Raw genomic sequence first — 15,982 nt, forward strand, 5'->3', positions numbered from 1 at the left:
GACCCAGTGCTGCCAGAGGCTCTGCTCAAGGCAGACTTGCCTCTCTGCCACCAGCCTCAAACCCTAGCACTGAGAGATCTCCATCAAGAACACACCTCTGCACCTCTGGTTAAGTTAAGCTTGTATTACGACTTCTTGTTGAAGTTAAAAGCCTAAAGACTTGGACTCTAACGATTGGACATACACTGTAATTGTGAATCTTGACTCTCTGGTTATAATTAAATGCAATAAGCTAAATGAGTTTATGCATTATAAGCTTGAGCATTTTTCTTATTTTAAAATTAAACCCCACAAGGCAGGTGGGAACGATGACTAGGTGTTGAATTGAATCTTTTTTTTTCCCCCTGAACGAATTTCATTCCTGTTCGTTGACACAACAATCATCACAATAACTCTGAAATAGTGTGGCAAGTATCAGTGTATTTCCTCCATTTTCAAGACAAGAAAATGCAGCCTCAGAGTGGTGAGTCCCTGGGTTACAGAGTGAACAATGAAGCGAGCCAGCCTGGAGCAGTAGGAAGAACCTGGATGCCCGAGAGTCTTCTTTGTTGTTGTATTGTATACCATGGAGTCCATTCTGACTCGTGTTGTAGTTGTTGTTAGGTGCCCCTCAAGTCTGTTCCGACTCATAGCTACCCTGTATACAAAAGAACAAAACACTGCCCAGTCCTGTGCCATCCTCACAATCGTTGTTACGTTTGAGCTCATTATTTCAGCCACTGTATCAGTCCATCTGGTTGCAGGTCTTTCTCTGTTTCACTGACCCTCTACTTTACCAAGCATAATGTCCTTCTCCAGGAACTGATCCCTCCTGATAACATTTCCAAAGTGCATGAGACAAAGTCTCACCATCCTCATTTCTAAGGAGCATTCTGGCTGTACTTCTTCCAAAACAGATTTGCTTGTTCTTCTGGCAGTCCATGGTACATTCAACATTCTTCACCAACATTATAGTTCAAAGCCATCAATTCTTCTTTAGTGTTCTTTATTCCAACTGATAGCAACCCTATAGGATAGAGTAGAGCAGAACTGCCCCATATGGTTTCCTAGGCTGTAATCTTTACAGAAGCAGACCCACCAGGTCTTTTCTCCCAGGGAATAGCTGGTTGTTCTTCATTATCAGGGTGAAATCTAGCTTTCCATTTCCTCCCTTGTCTTATCAATAATAAGTCTTCTATAGCCTCAGAGACATTTCTTTCCCCAAAGAAACCTTTAAAGGAAGATAATAATGGCATCTTCCCAGGGCTGAGGAATTAAGTGAGGTAGCATTGAAACCTTTGACACATTTTCTGGTACATAGAGATGTTCAATAAATGTTCTCACTTTTCTCTCCTCCCTTCTGTTGCTCTCTTCTTTCTCTATGCATGAATTTAGGTTCAATGTTCTTTCTACCATGCCATGCTTCCTTATGTTTCTTTGTACTTCTTCACCTCCTGATACACGTCTAATCATCTGACCCTTTTTGGGCCAGAGGCAAGCCCAGCAGGGTGAGCCCAGGGACGGGGCTGGGCTTGTACTTGGGTTCCAGAAGCCAGACAAGAGGCCCCGGGGCATGTTTAAGGCACGAGGACAAAGATCTGAACTGGTGGAGCTAAATCTGTTCTCAGGTCCAAGAGGTGGCCTCAGAGTCAGGAAAAGGGGCAGGTAGGTCATCAGATATTTTCAACACAAGTACTAGTCACACTGAAAACATCTGCCTGCAAAAGGGGAACGTGGTCTGGAGAGCTTATTGGCAACTACCTACACTAACACTTTTAATTTGCCTTGGTCTGTACGATTCTGACCATTAAAAAAAAAAAAGATTTTTCAGAAACTCAACTTTGTTTCTAAACAAGTGAAATGTATATTTTGAAAGCACAAAGTTCATGTTTTCACTGACTCAAAGCTCAAGGATACCGCACTCATCAGTTTATACATTTCCCATAACTAAAAATATCCTCCCATATATTTAATGTAGGAATTGAAATAGAATATTAAGTCTGTTTTTCGACAAACCTGGAGCAGCAAGTTTTTTGCTGAAATCATATTTCTTCTTGTCAAGAACCATTGTTTCCTCAGGGAGTGGACATTATACCTGCAATGTTGACTGTCTTACAAAAAGAAGTTAGGGGAAGCTCCTTTCCCATGTGACAAGCCCCAGGTTCAATTCTTTGTCAAAGAAGGAGCTCTCTGTGAACAAAACTCAGAGGATGATATGGCACATTTTCCAAGGAAAAAGGCTGTTCAAAGCTGTTGCATATAATAAACTATATATATTGCATAATATAATGAATTACATATTGCATAATCTGTTAAAGGGGGTTTAGAGGCAAAGTTTATTCATAATAAACAGGCAAATAATGCTTTTGTCACATGACTAGCTTTCAGACCAAGAAAAAAAGACCGATTTATTACTTAATAATTATACCAATTAAATATTATGTTTTTTTTTTTTCTCATTTAAAGCAGTCAGTTTTCTCCCTGATGGAGCAGAAGAGCAGTGGGATGCAGACACCAAATTCATGTAAAAAGACCAGATTTAATGGTCTAACTGAGACTAGAAGGACCCTGGAGGTCATTGTCCCCAGACCTTCTGTTAGCCCAAGACTGGAACCATTCCCAAAGCCAGCTCTTCAGACAGGGATTGGACTGAACTATAAGACAAAAAAGGTACAGGCAAAGAGTGAGCTTCTTGGCTCAAGTAGACACGTAAGACTACATGGGAAAGGAAGCTCCTGTCTGGAGGGGAGATGAGAAGGCAGAGGGGGACAGGAGTGGAGCTGGTTGAATGGACACGGTGAATACAGGGTGGCAAGGAGGAGTGTGCTGTCTCATTAGGGGGAGAACAGTAGGAGCACATAGGAAGGTGGATATAAATTTTTGTATGAGAGACTGACTTGATTTGTAAACTTTCATCTAAAGCACAATAAAAATAGTTTTAAAAAAATCTCCCAAATATCCCTTATCTTAAAAGAGCCCTGCAGCACGTAATAGCCTTTAATAAGTGCTAGATGTTATTATTTTTGTCATTTAAGAACACAGCAAGATAAGAGAAAGAAATGCTAGACAAAGAATAACACTCTGAGGAGTCAATTTTTTTATTATAGCAAATATATATGTAATATAACATTGGACACTTCAACTATCTTCACATTAATTATGTTCATCGTGTTGTTCAACCATCACCCTTATCTGTTTCCAAAATTTTCCATGGCCTCCCATGGGAAATGCGCTCCTTTAAACAATCAACTATATGAGACCACATGGTCAAGGTTTACCCAAAAGCCAAGCTGAGAAGGCAAGAAGGGGCAGGAAAACTGGATGGAGGGAAACAGGGCAGCGGGTGGGAATGGTGAGAGTGCTGACATATTGCCAGCATCATGGAATAAATTGTGTATAAACTGCTGAATGGGAAACTGATTTCCTGTGCAGACTTTCACCTAAGACACAACAAAATATTCAAATAAATAAAGGGGGCAGGGGAGATAATAGCTTCTACATGTTGCCCAGCCGCCTCTCTGCATCATATCAAAAGGGAAGAATAACATCTGATTTTTAAATCTGACTTGGTATTAGTTATCTATTGCTGTATAACAAATTACCCCCCAAAATTAAAACAACAAATATTTATTGTCTCACAGTTTCTGTAGGTCAGGAATTCAGAAGTAGCTTAGCTGGTTGACTCTGGCTTATGAAGCTGTAGTCAAGATGCTGGTTTGACTGGGGCTGGGTGATCTGCCTCCAAGATGGCTCAGTCACATAGCTGGTGGCCAGAGACCTCATTTCCTTGCTGGTTGTTGGCAGGAGGCCTCAGTTCCTTGCTGGTTGTTGGCAGGGGGCTTCAGTTCCTTGCTGGTTGTTGGCAGGGGGCTTCAGTTCCTTGCTACATGGGTATCTCCATGGGGTTGTTGAGTGTCCTTAAGACATTGCTGCTGGCTTCCTCCGGAGCCAATGATCCAAGAGAAAAAAAAAATGAGAAAACTGCAACGACCTTTATGACCTTGTCTCAGAAGTGACCCACCATCGCTTCCACCTTATTCTATTCATTAGAAGTCACTAGGGAGTCTACAGAGGGAAATTAAGCTCTACCTCTTGAAGAGAGGAGTATCAAAGAATTTTTAAAACCACCACAAATTCTTACATGCAACTACCATGCAACCCAGCAATTGCACTCCTGGGCATTTATTTATCTCAGAGAGATGAAGACTAGGTTCATGAAAAAAAAAAAAAAAAAAAAACCTGTACACAAATGTTTATGGCAGGTTCATTCATTGCAAAAAACTGGAAACAACCCAGATGTCTCTCAAGGGATGAATGGTTAAACCAACTTTGGTACATCCATATCATGGAATATTACTCAGCAATTAAAAGAAGTTAACTGTTGATATATGCAACTACCTGGATGGATCTCAAGGTTATTATGCTGAGTGAAAAAAAGCCAATCCCAAAAGTTACATACTGTATTATTCTATTTATATAACATTGTTGAAATGACAAAATTATAGAAATGCTACACAGATTAGTGGTTGTCAAGAATTAGGGAGGGGATCCGAGCAGGAGGGAAGTGGGTTTGACAATAAAAGGGCAACATGAGAGATTTTCGTGGTGAAGTAAATGTTCTGTACCTTGAGTGTATCAAAGCCAGTATCCTGGCGAGGTATGTACTACAGTTTTGCAAGATGTTACCTTGGGGAAAACAGGTTAAGGGTATAAGGGATCTCTCTGTATTACTTCTTAAAACCACATGTGAATCTACAACCATCTACAATAAAGTGTTTCCCTAAAGAAGAAAAAAAAAACCCACAAATTCTCTTAGAGCATTTGACTTAAAGAAAACTGAGGGCAAAAGGAGTTCTTAACAGTTCTGATGATGTGGTAAAAAAAAAAAGGGAAGTCATCTAGATCCAGGGTGAGGCCAATGAACCATATAACCACAAATTCTTTGATACTCCTCCCTTCCAGAGGTAGAGCTTAACTTCCGTCCTTGGACTCCCCGGTGACGCCTTCTAATGAAAAGAATAAGGTGAGAGTGATAGTGGGTCACTTCTGAGACAAGTAGTTCAGAGTAGAAACAGAAATCGTTCCATTCTGAAATTCAGGAGTTGAAGTTGTTAGGTGCCACCTAGTCGGGTCTGACCCACAATGACCCTATGTACAACAGAACGAAACACTACCCCGTCCTGCTTCGTCACAATAATTGCTGTTTGAGCCCATTACTGTTACCACTGACACAATCCTTCTCATTGAGGGTCTTCCTCTTTTTCGCAAACCCTCTACTTTACCAGGCATGATGTCCTTCTCCAGGGACTGGTCCTCCCAATAACATGTCCAAAGTACGTGAGACAAAGTCTCTTATCATCCTTGCTTCTAAGGATCATTCTGGTCATACTTCCTCCAAGACAGATTTGCTCATTCTCCTGGCAGTCCATGGTATGTTCAATATTCTTTGCCAACACAAATTCAGAAGCATCAATTCTTCTCCGTTCTTCCTTGTTCGTTGCCCAGCTTTTGCATGCATGTGATTGAAAAATTTAGGAGAAATTTGGGAAAAGTAAAACAGCCAAGTCAGTTTGTTGCAATCTTTGCTTTTGTCTCTTCCTGTTAACTTAAAATTACATTTGAAATGTGCACGTTCTGTCATCATGTCAGATTCTCAACCCTAACAGTGATAGCAGGATAACACAGCATGGATACATCTATTTTCATGCTGTTCTGACCTCAGTGACTGTAGGATACATTGTACCCTTGGTATCAGAGCTTCTTCTCAGGCCTCACATCCATTTCCTCCATCTAACATGCCCATACCCCCTTTTACCTTTGAGCTAAAGGTGAAATACTGTGGGTTTGATTTGAGGGGAGATTTCCTCCCTCTACTTCTAGATTAATCCCTAAACCCCAAAGTCAACAACCAGACTAGGGGCTTGCGATTCTCTCTTACCTGTCCTTTGAATTAAGACCCTGAAGGCTTTTGCCAGTACATGGAGGATTTATATATACCGTGTATGTAACAGAGGCCTGGTGGCATAGTGGAAACCCTGGTAGTGCACTGGTTAAGAGCTATGGCTGCTAACCAAAAAGTTGGCAGTTTGAATCCACCAGGCGCTCCTTGGAACGCTGTAGAGCAGTTCTACTCTGTCCTATAGGGTTGCTATGAGTCGGAATCGACTTGACAGCAACAGGGTTTTTTTTCTTTTTTTTGGTTTTGGTGACATAGTGGTTAAGAACTTGGCTGCTAACCAAAAGGCCAGGAGTTCAAATCCACCAGCTGCTCCTCAGAAACCCGATAGAGGCAGTTCTACTCTGTCCTATAGGGTAACTATGAATCAAAATGACTATGAGTCAGAATCGACTCGATGGCAATGGGTTTTTGTGTACATAATATACATTTACACATAATTGTCTGTACCTTACCTGTCTAAAACACAGATCTGATTGTGTCCCTCCACTGCTTAAAAATGAGAGATTTAAATGGTCCCCAATGTCTATAATAGAGCCCATCAATGACCTTCAAGAAATCTATGAATTACTGAAATTTTCTGCATAGATGCGTTATTTTGGAGAGCAAGCCTATGACTTTCAGAGGATCCCGAAAGCAGTTAGTTGCTGCAAAATGTAAAGAACCATCAGCCTCCAAGAAAAGGCCTGACTCAACAAGGGGCAAGAGATTCATTACAAAGTGGCTCCAATCTCTCTCCATCTGCTCTCCCCTGCACACATCACGCCGTAGCTATGACTTGCCTTTCCCTAAGCTACCTGTACGTTCATGCTTCCTTGCCTTTGCTTTTGCCATTCCCTCTGCCTAGAATACCCTTCCCCCCTCTCTGCCAGGAAACTTACTACGTGTGCCTTGGTACCCAGCTCAGATGTCACGTCCTGGTGAAATGAATGATCTAAGCTCCAACGTATCTTCAGTATACTTCTAGTCTAATTGTGATTATTTCTTCACTCTGAGACTAGCTCAGAATAAGAACAGGTCTTATTAAAATGTTTAATTTCTAGGGCCTAGCACAGATCATGCTAGGGGCTACTGTTTGGTGGATGGGTGTCAGGTTGGACCAGACAGAACAGGGACACTTCTCCTCTAAGCAATCCTCTGCAGACCCGTACTCACAGGGCACCATTTCTTCTCAGCCTGATGCTTTGCTCTCCAGGCTCTGCAGTGGGCTCTTTTGTACCCTTAGATTTCACCGACCAGTAATATTTCAAAAATAATTTTGGGGACCAATATAGCATTGTCAACTTTTAATGTTTCCAAGTAAAAACTTTTTTTCCAAAATTATCATTTCCCTTCTCCATCATTTTACAAAAGAAAAGTTCTTTTAAAACCCCCAGAGCAGGAAAGACAATCTCGGCCTAGAGGGCAGTTCTTTAAATTGAATACATTCAGTTTTTTGAAAAACTTTCCACATGGCCCTTATTTTTTCTCGTTCCATGATGAATAACTCATCCCAGTTCATTGGTTCTGGAATAATGTCTGGAAACCACTGGTGTTGACCTGTGCCTCTGAGAAGGGCTCCTGCGTTCTTCCTGACTCAGGAACGAGTCTCAGGCCTCGGGACAAAAACTAAAGTCCTGCACGGTCTCTCCATATCTTCTTTCTCTGGGTGCAGACAGACTGGCCAGAAACAGGAGTTAAACTAACGCGCTTACCACGAGCTAGCTTCCCGCTAATCGCTTTACACCTGTAGGTGGTTCACATCTCTGTTGACAAAGAGTGCAAGAAGTACAACTTTATTTTTCTCACTGAGTTTATTTGCTATTGGAACACCTATTTCACTGGGTGACAAACATACTCTTTGTCAATTCAGGGTCTCCCATGTTCTTTTCCTAGAGATCGCATCTTCCATCCAGTGGTGGGATTAAACCTCTCAAGGCCCTAAGCACTGAAAAGATTATGATGCTTCATTCATAACTGACATTTTTTAAAGTTATTTTATAGTTTATTATTTCCAACAAAGTTCTGGATTTGTTTTTGTTTCTGAAAATTACCACTCAGGTGTTTTTATTCTTTCAGAAAAAAAAAAAATTTTTTTTTCTTTGGATGGATGCTTTGTTTTCCTAATGTCTTTGGCAAATTCTTGTTCTACCTACAGGATCATCTGGCCCTGCTCCTCAGGCCTCAGCATCCACCTGTGAGCACTGGGTTCTCCTCACCCTGCCCATAAGAAGCCTCCTCAGATCTGCAGGCTCATTCGGCCCACTTCGGGGCCACTCTAGGTTAGGGTTTATCTCTTTAGCATAAAGCTTTGATTCCGATGATGGCTATTATCAGTCATCATACCTTTATGCAGACAAGTCGCTGAAGGTACTGAGGGGCGGGCAACAGGCAGAAAACAGGAGGACACCCTAACACATCATTTTTCATTGACTCCAATGTTTCTTAGTAAGTTTTTGTTTAACTGTTTATTTTCTGACTCCTGCACCAGGATGTAAGGTCCATGAGGGGAGGACATCTGTCTTACTCATTACTACATCCCGGAACCTACAACAGTGCCAGGCACATCTTAGCCAAAAAAAAAAAAAACCCATTGCCGTCGAGTCAATTCCGACTCATAGTGACCCTATAGGACAGAATAGAACTGCCCCATAGAGTTTCCAAGGAGTGCCTGGTAGATTTGAACTGCTGATCTTTTGGTTAACAGCTATAGCACCCAACCACTCTGCCACCAGGGTTTTGGGGCACATCTTAGGCCTTTAATACTCACTGATTGAGAAATAAGAATGAGTGAGATAAGGAAACACAAAGAGGCTGGAGGTTGTCAGAATGAGGGGACTGGAAGTGCTGAAAAAAAAACTTCAATCACTTTACAGTTCTTCTAGAAATCCTTCATGTCCGCCCTTCCTTGGAGGGTTGCCTTTCTCTGCTGCAGGAGATGCCTCTTCCTTCTATAGCATTTCTTGGGTGCTATCCTGGCTTGTGTTGTTTTCTGATTGTTGCCTGCAGGCTAGTATTTTCTTCCAGCTAGAAAATAAATTATTTGGGGCAGGAAATATCTGTAAGTGTGCAACACCTTAAGAGCAAAAGATGCTAGTTTATTGAATGAATAAATGACTGCATGAATGAAAGTATGGAGCTCGAATCCTGAACACCCAGAGAATCCCTGTGAAATAAGCTCGGTGTTATAAAGGGTTAAATTCAAAGTGTTGTCTTTTAGACTAAATGCCTTTCCCAGCATCAGTTCTCCTTGCCCACAACCTGGGGTGCAGCGCCTCCCAGTGGAAATCCAGGTTTGCTGCCTCCCATCTTGATGCCTTCAAACATGAGCCCCTTGATCGTTCCTTTCCAGCTCTCCATCCTCTCACCCCTCAAACCTCAGTCTTACCCCTACTGATGAGGTCCAGTAGACTCGGGCAGGCCCCGTCAACTAACCCCAAGTCCTCACAAGGTGAACAAAGAGGGGCTTCATAAGACCCAGGTAGTTCTGTAGTCTAGAGCAGCATTTCTCCAACTTTAATGTGCAGATGAATTACCGGCGGAGGATCTTGTTAAAATATTCTGATCCAGTAGTTCTGGAGTGTAGCCCAAGATTCTTAACTTCAAACAAGCTCCCAGGTGATACTGATGCTGCTGGTCCAGTCTGTAAAGCACCCCTGTGGTGACCGGCAGCTGCAGTGGTTCCCAGATAGGCTGTGTGACCAGAAAGCCACCGGGCTGATTGTTTAAGCAAACACTCTGAAGCTTATATACCCAAATGGCTCCTTCACAGTTTGTCCCTTAGAAGTCTGTGCATTTCTACTAAATATCTATATAGATATAGATGTTGTTGTTAGCTGCCATCGAGTCAGTTCTGATGCTTGAGCCCATTGTTGCAACCACTGTGTCATTCCATCTCATTAAAGGTCTTCCTCTTTTTCACTGACCCTCTACTCTACCAAGCATGATGTCCTTCTCCAGGGACTGGTCCTTCCTCATAACATGTCCAAAGTACGTGAGACAAAGTCTCGCCATTCTTTCTTCTAAGGAGCATTCTTGCTGCACTTTTTCCAAGACAGATTTGTTCACTCTTCTGGCAGTCCATGGTATATTCAACATTCTTCACCAATGCCACTTTCAGCAAGCAAGATTGTGTCATCTGCATATCATAGGTTGTTATTGAGTCTTCCTCCAATCCTGATGTTGTGTTTTTCTTCGTATACTCCAGCTTCTTGGATTATTTGCTCAGCATATAGATTGACAGAAATGATGCCAGAGATCACATGATAGAATTTTGCAAGACCAATGACTTATTCATTGCAAATACTTTTTTTCAACAACATAAACAGCAACTATACACGTGAACCTTGCCAGATGGAATACACAGGAATCAAATCAACTACATCTGTGGAAAGAGACTATGGAGAAGCTTAACATCATTAGTCAGAACAAGGCCAGGGGCCAACCTCTGAACAGATCATCAACCGCTCATATGCAAGTTAAAGTTGAAGCTGAAGAAAACTAAAAACAACTCCACGAGAATCAAAATAAGACCTTGCGAATATCCCAGCTGAATTTAGAGGCCATCTCAGGAATAGATATGATGCATTGAACACTAATGACCAAAGACCAGGTGAGTTGTGGAATGACATCAAGGACATCATACATGAAGAAACCAAAAGGTCATTAAAAAGACAAGGAAGAAAGAAAAGACCAAAATGGATCTCAGAAGGGACTCTGAAACTTGATATTGAACATAGAGTAGCTAAAGCAAACAAAAGAAATGATTGAGTAAAAGACTCGAACAGAAGATTTCGAGGTGCTGCTCAAGAAGGCTTGAATTTTTTCTTCGCTTCTTTTATTTTGAGAAATGCTGAGCATGTTCTTCCTTTTTTGGTTTTCTAACTCCAGATCTTTGCACATATCATTATAATACTTTATTTTGTCTTCTTCTTTTTGTCTCTTTTACTTCATCATTTCTTCCGTTTGCTTTAGCTACTCTACATTCGAGAGCAAGTTTCAGAGTCTCTTCTGACATCCATTTTGGTCTCTTCTTTCTTTCCTGTCTTTTTAATGACCCTTTGCTTTCTTCATGTTTGATGTCATTCCACAACCAGTCTTGACGGTCTTGGGTCATTAGTGTTCAATGCATCAAATCTATTCTTGAGATGGTCTCCAAATGCAGGTGTGATGAACTCAAGGTCTTATTTTGATTCTTGTGGAGTTGTTTTCATTTTCTTCAGCTTCAACTTGCATATGAGTAATTGATGGTCTGTTCCATAGTCCACCCCTGGTCTTGTTCTGACTGAAGATGTTAAGCTTCTCCATAGTCTCTTTCCACAGATGTAGTCGATTTGATTCCTGTGTACTAAGCTATGTTACCCGTTAATTAGAGTTAGGGTTAGCTTAGAGGAATGCTATACCTCAGAGTAAAGAAAACAAAGAAGAAAAAAAAGCCAAACTGACTTAGAGTGGAGACTGAAAATCTGCAGAAACTAACAAATCCAACCAAGACTGGAACAGCTGGAGCTGGAATGTATAAGCAGAGAGTTCTTACAGCCCCCGTCTTTCCTGGTGCTGAAGCCTCATAGCTCCAACCCCAAACTAGGAGAGGGGTGGGGGAAAGACCACATGTCCAGAATCAGAAATTACAAAAGGTAAGTGCTGGTTTTAAAGAAACAAATGGAGGTGAAGGAGGAGGGGCGTGCAGGCGTGTGCTGAATGCTCAGGGCAGGTGTTCCAGGACAGCAGGGTCTTGATGAAGTCATTCCAGGCCAGGGTCTCTAGCTTTCAGTTTTGCTAGTCCAGAAATTCCATTGTGTCAGTGCACCCAGATATGAGTAGCCTTAAGGGAAGAGAACCACAGCAACCAATTTTTTTTTTTTAATTGTGATTTAGGTGAAAGTTCACAGAGTAAAATGGTTTCTCATTAAATAGTTAATATACAAATTGTTTTGTGACATTTGTTGCCAATCCCGTGGTGTGTCAACACTCTCTCTCCCAAGTTTCCTGTTTCCATTAGTCCAGTTTTACGGTCCTTTCCTGCCTTCTAGTCTATGCTTTTGGGCTGGTGTGCCCATTAGTCTTGTATACACGATTGAACTATAAAGCACGTCCCTCATGTGTTATTTTTGGCCCTATAGACCTGTCTAATCTTTGGCTGAAGGGTGAACCTCAAGAGTGGCTTCAATAGTGAGGGCCATACTCTCAGAGTTTCCACCAACCAGATTCTTTAAGAGTCTAAAGCAAAATGCCAACAGTGACAATAACAAGAGCCAACAAATCAGAAGCTTGTTCAGAGCAATGCTCTTCCCTGAAGGAAAGTCTACATGGGCAGTCTAATCACTGTCAAAAAGTCTGCTTTGTAGGCCTGAACTCAGAACAAAGGGAACTAATTGAATGACCTCAGAAGAGGATGTTATAATATTTTGAGGCACCCATCTCCAGGATAACTGTATACCTGCCAAGACGGCCAGCAGCCAGGAGTGGAGAAGAGCCTCCTTCCCTTCTGTTACTCTTCCTGCAATACGAAAATTTCAGTTCCATCTTTCCTGAGCACCCTGGCCTCAGAATACACTTTGGTCACCTTGAATGGACATGGATGGCTAGAGTGGATTACCCGAGATGGTGTATGTGTGTGGCTTTTGTTTTTTTGGTGTACTCTTTTTCCTTGTAATACTCTTAGACTCACTTCTCCTGACTTTCTCCCCAGATTCTAGAAGCAGCTTGTTTCCTAGAGCATGGAAGCACCTGTAGAGAGGAGCGAGGGTACGGGACAAGGCCATCAGGGGAAAAGCCAGAGCCTTCTTTTTCTTTCTTCCTACCCTGACACCTCATTCCAATCTGTAGATGTTAAAAACCTTCAGTGTAGTTATTTGATGAGTGGTCCAAGGCACAAAAGTCATCACATTCCTGTTGGCTGTTCTGTTTTTGTTGGTACAGTTAATTTTCTGGATATATAACCCTTAACTTTTTTTTTTTTTTAACTTAGTCATCCAAAGTCTGGCAGGTTCCCAGGCTCACCTTTCCCCATTCTGTTCTGCTCATAGCACTCTCCTGGTCCAAGGTGACCTGTGGTGGGGCTTTAAACTCGTCAAATGAAAGGAACTGGGAGATGGGATACCTGGAAAAATTGTAGTCCACAGCAGCATCTTGCTTTGACACACTGTTCAGCAAGTCCTTGCTGATGGATCATTGGTAAAGAGAGCACAACCCCACTGCAAGGCCCATCTCTCCCAGGAATGCTCTTTGATAGATGTCACCACCTCCCAGCCCCATGGGAGGAGCTGGAGAGGCCCACTGCTCACTCAGTCTTATCTCATTCTCTCCTTGACAGTGACACAGTTGCCAGTCACCTGGGAGCCAAATCCAAAATTCACTTCCATTTTGCCCAGTGCCAAAAGACAGCCCAACGCTGAGTTGGGGTTTTTTAAGCGCACATAAAACAAACCAACAAATAAAACTAGCTTTAAACCTGTTTTTTTTTTAAAACCTGAGGTAGATGGAAAGAACCCTCCAGTAGAAAACATGGTGTCACCTACGGGGCTGTGGACGTGGAGCTACAACTCCGTCATTAGCACCCCTCAAAGCCCCCCTCAGATCGGCTATAGGAACCAACGCCTCCACTGCAGTCACATTTTCTGCTTTTCACAGGATCTGAACCACGAATGCAAGGTACTGTCTACTCTGCACTCTCTAACCCTTAATAAACGTTTGCCTGTTGTTCTTACAAGCCCTACACCCAAAATACTGAGGTTGTAGCCAGTCTGAGGCTTTTAGACGACCAAATATATGATTTGGCCATTGACAGAGGCCAAATGATGAAAGAGAAGGGGTACGGGGCAGAAATGTCCTAAAGTAAAATAATTACATAATGGGGAAGAAGGGGGTTGGCTGATAAACCAGCAGATGAAGAATCAAAAAGAAAGGGAAAGGAAAGGCCCAGAGTACCCGGTCTCCGCAAAGCACTCGTAATTGCCACGGCGTAATTTCGCCCTTGCCCTAGTATTTAGTAGCCCAGCATAAAAGCAGGGCTTCCCAGATCTAAAAAGACGCCCTTGCCGTGCCATTGTTCCCACAATGCCGTGACTCGGATTCGAACCGAGGTTGCTGCGGCCACAACGCAGAGTACTAACCACTATACGATCACGGCGAGCTACCGGGACGCCCCGAGCAGCCTGTGATCCGGTGTCATCCTAGGCGACCGCAGTTTTAGCATTCTTAAGTTTTTTACCGATTACCAGGACCTTCCGCACCTTGCGCCTATCCCGCCACGAAGCAGGGTGGCGGAAGGCCCTGCCCGGCCCTCGTGCCCCAGAGGGGTCTCTAGGTGGTGGGCGCGGCGCCGTGGGCTCCCCGCCCGAAGTCTCTGCTTGCCCGTCCTCCCGGACCGCGAGAGAGCGATGGTAAAAGTGCTCTGTGAACTACAGGCCCCCTATGAGGCCAGGCTCGCTGAGGCTCCCCCAGGGCCCCGCCGACGTGAGGCCCCAGGGTCGACCGGTGGTCCCGGGGGCCCTCTCACCCCCAAAATACATATCGGGGCTGCCGCACTATCTGGACGGACTCCTGTTGGGACTGGGCTGTCCCTTAAATTCTTCAGGATGGAAATCAGTTCTGACACACCCGCACACCCTCCTCCGAGGCCTGGGGGAACAGGAACCTCGAGCACAGCTCCCACCGTCGCGCGCCGCCAGACGCGGTCGGAGCGCCAGCGCGGGCCCGACGCTGGAAGGCAGAGGAGGCCACTGCGCCTGCGCGTGCTCAGGGAGCGGCGAGCCGGAGCTGGGCTGGAACCAGCGGTGATGAATCAATGTCATTTCAAGGGGGCGGGACTTTCAACTGAGAACCCTACCCGCGAGGACCGAGGCTTGCGAGTCCCCAGTAGCTCGCCGTGATCGTATAGTGGTTAGTACTCTGCGTTGTGGCCGCAGCAACCTCGGTTCGAATCCGAGTCACGGCATTGTGGAAAACAATAGTACGGCAGGGGATATGTTTTTTTATTACTTTCCTTCATTTTTATCCCGAGTCGGTAACATTCTCAAAAACAGGCCCTAACCCCTCTGTGACCGTTATAAAGGTCATTTACACCAACTGGCGAAGTTGGATTTCCGAAGACCATACGCCTCCGGTTCTCCTGGGGGTATGCGCCCTATCATTCTTAGAGTCAAAACACAGAGGCTGATAAGTGTTGTAATAAGACATGTATATACAAGTTTCCATGGAAGGATTGAAAACGGATTCCTAGTAGAATCAGCAGAATAGGAATTTGTCAATCAGCCAGGATAATCCCATGTGCAAAGGCTTATTATTGTTTTCCGTGTTCGCGCTTTAGGTGAAAGTTTACAGTGCAAATTAGTTTCTTATTAAACAATTATTTCACGTTGTTTTGTGACATTGGTTGCCACACTCCCCCCTTCTCCCTTTTGGGTTCCCCATTTCCATTCGTCCAGCTTTTCTGTCTATTCCTGCCTTGTCGTCCTTGCCCCTGGGGTTGCTGTGCCCATTTAGTCTGGCATACACAGTGGTTGTTTGTTTTACAGGCCTTTCTAATCTTTGGCTGAAGGGTGATCCTCAGGAGTGATTTCAATACTGAGTTAAAATGGTGTCTGGGGGCCATAATCTCCCGATTTCTCCAGTCTCTGTCAGGCCAGTAAGTCTGGTCTTTTTGCGTGTGAGTTAGAATTTTGTTCTACATTTTTTCCAGCTCTTCCCAGACCCTCTATTGTGATCCCTGTCAGAGTAGTTGGTGGTGGTAGCCAGGCGACATCTAGTTGTGCTGGACTCAGTCTGTTGGAGGCTGTGATAGTTGTGATCCATTAGCTCTTTGGACTAGTCTTTCCCTTGTGTCTTTGGTTTTCTTCATTCTCCCTTGCTCCAGATGGGGTGAGACCAGGGGAGAATCTTAGATGGCTGCTCACAAGCTTTTAAGACCCCAGACTCTACTCACTGAGGTAGGATGTAGGGTGTTTTCTTTATAAACCCTATGTTAAGCCAGTTGAGCTAGATGTCCTCTGAGACCATGGTCCCCAGTCCTCAGCCCAGTAACTCGGTCCCTCAGGGAGTTTGGATATATCTATGAAATTCGGTGAC

At 43.6% G+C, this 15,982-nt stretch overlaps 2 non-coding genes across 2 annotated transcripts; one reads left to right on the plus strand and one right to left on the minus strand.

Moving 5' to 3' along the window:
• Positions 1-13,973: 13,973 nt before the first annotated feature.
• Positions 13,974-14,045, minus strand: TRNAH-GUG (transfer RNA histidin (anticodon GUG)). The gene has a single exon. It is a non-coding gene; the product is annotated as a tRNA-His (tRNA).
• Positions 14,046-14,780: 735 nt separating this feature from the next.
• Positions 14,781-14,852, plus strand: TRNAH-GUG (transfer RNA histidin (anticodon GUG)). The gene has a single exon. It is a non-coding gene; the product is annotated as a tRNA-His (tRNA).
• The last annotated feature ends 1,130 nt before the right edge of the window (positions 14,853-15,982 follow it).

The sequence above is a fragment of the Elephas maximus genome, chromosome 10 (genome assembly GCF_024166365.1).
Source record: "Elephas maximus indicus isolate mEleMax1 chromosome 10, mEleMax1 primary haplotype, whole genome shotgun sequence".
Classification (NCBI taxonomy): Eukaryota; Metazoa; Chordata; class Mammalia; order Proboscidea; family Elephantidae; genus Elephas; species Elephas maximus.